Here is a 2356-nt window from a genome sequence, read left to right as displayed (position 1 = left end):
ACACTCACACACACACACACACAAACACACACACACACACACACACACACACACACACACACACACACACACACACACACTGTACCAGGAAGTGGGTATAGGTCGTAGCTTCGGTTGTAGTTTAAAGAGCAGGCCGGTCGGCCGGTGACTTTTAGATAAAAAAAATATACGTATGTCTATGAATTCCCGTTCAAAGCTTCCTTCATCAGACCACACAGTCGAGCACGGATTCACTGATGCTTCAACTCAACGGATCCCAGCAGCCTGCCATACCACCGAAGAAGAAAGAAGACAGGTCAGCTCGTCTGGGTCTGGGTCTTCATGTGGACCAGTCCACAGTGAAATCCATAATTTATGATCGTAAGGCGTCCAAGCCCCAGCGCTGCTGCAACCCTATTATTATAGCTTAGTTATTCGTCCATATATAAAACTTATCGGGCTTTATGACTCGAAATATACTTATTTACAGGAAGGACTGGATCCAGGGCCTCCGCGTACCTCACAAAATACACTAGTCTGCCACAAAGTGGCGCTGTTCTGAAAGTCACGTTTTCACACCTTCTGTATCCTAAAACAATATGCACAGTTATCAAAATGATATCCCCACATTTTTTGGATGACGTCGCTTAGATTTAGCTCAGTTGTGGCGATTTGCTGGTTGGAACTTTGTTCTTAACAGAGCAAAGTTCACAAAACCTATTTTTATTTATTTTTCCAAGGGGTAGGAGCGAGGCCGGCTCTACGCAAGGGGTAAGAGGGGGCATTGCCCCCTAAAATAAATGTCTTGACCCCTCAAATCAAAATTTTTGGAAGTTGAAAAAAGCACATTTTAATATAACCAAAAATTAACATATTACAAGTTGACAAAAGTAACTGCAGTAGCAGAAAAATCCACCGAAAAAGGGACAAGATAGTGTCAGCTCCCTCTCATCTCTCGTCCTCTCTGTGTGTGTCTATCAGGGGGTTTGCGTGCCTCCGTGACCTTAAGAGCCATACCAGCAGGAGCTTAGTCTTCAGGTGGGACACCCAAGTTGGATAGATCTGAAGATAGAGGTCTGACAAAGTGCAATCCACTTCACCAGGATGGGGTTGGATGCTTAGCTAACAACCTAATTCCATGAAGAAAACACTGTTACCTAGCCTGGGCGAAAGCCGACTGTTGACTCCGTCAAACAGTCTGGAAAAACCCAAGAGGAATATGTTTCCATGGAGGGTGGGACCTTACTCAGCAACTTAAATTCATTGGAGTCCCCTTAACCAATCAGTAATGTTTAGAAATGACGTAGGTTGTGCGCCAAAGGAGAGCTACGACATCCTTGCCACTAACAAAATTGACGAGGCTTGCTCTTGTTTTAATTGTAATACTCTCCAGAGTTGAGACAACTTCATGGATAGCTTCTAGCGTCTCTTCTTCCGTCACCATGTTTATTTCCGCTGCGGATGAACTACAATTACATGGACTACAATGGACTCTGCGGGTGAGTTCTGTGTCACCACTCGCAACTGTTTGCTGATTGGCGAAACACTGAGTGAACCGAGGTAGGGGGGTTGGGCCAGACTATGTGTGGAGCCAAAATCTTTGGGCGGAAGTACGTAGGATGGCGTCGCCAGGTTAACTGTTACCATAAGCACAGAAAAAAAAAATGCTAGAGCCTGATGTGTACGCATGATGCCCCCTTCACATTTCTAACTGCCCCCTCATATATGCCTGCCTTGAACTGGCCTTGGGTTGGAGCTTGATCTTGGCAAAACTTGGAATACTGACAACGCTGAAAAAAGTCACTGAACACGTGCAAAGTTTTTCTTGCTAGCAATGAAAATAGAAAATGGTGCATATCTCAACTTCAGGAATAGATATATTAACATGAAATCTTATACCCATGTTTGCCACTCCTTTGAGGAAATATTTTTACTTTTACTTTTTGGATTTGACCAAACTTGATTTTAATGATCATACAAGAGTTCCTAAAGTGGCCTATGAACAAAAACATATTTTGCACCCTGCAAACTTAAAAAAAAATCACTTAAAATAACCTAAAGTTTTCAGAACACATTCCCCAATTCATCTAATTTTAGTCTTTTACACAGTTTTTTCAGAGGTATGCAACAACATCTGCATCTCTGCACACGACTGAGTAAATGGTACCAAAATTGGCAGTCTTATTTAGATTGGTAAATCCATTGGCTTACAGAAATATTTCTTATTTTGTTATGAGACACAAAAGGGGCTAAACATTTCTTTCAAATATTCAGCTGAGGCTCACCCAAAATATTCAGAGCCCACACACGAAGGACGTATGATTTTTCAGAATTTTTGGACCAACACAGTATGTTGTTTATATGAATTTTAATTTCA

Source organism: Odontesthes bonariensis, chromosome 5 (genome assembly GCF_027942865.1).
Source record: "Odontesthes bonariensis isolate fOdoBon6 chromosome 5, fOdoBon6.hap1, whole genome shotgun sequence".
NCBI lineage: Eukaryota > Metazoa > Chordata > Actinopteri > Atheriniformes > Atherinopsidae > Odontesthes > Odontesthes bonariensis.
The sequence above is the reverse complement of the archived record's forward strand: the minus strand, read 5'-3'. Positions refer to the sequence as shown.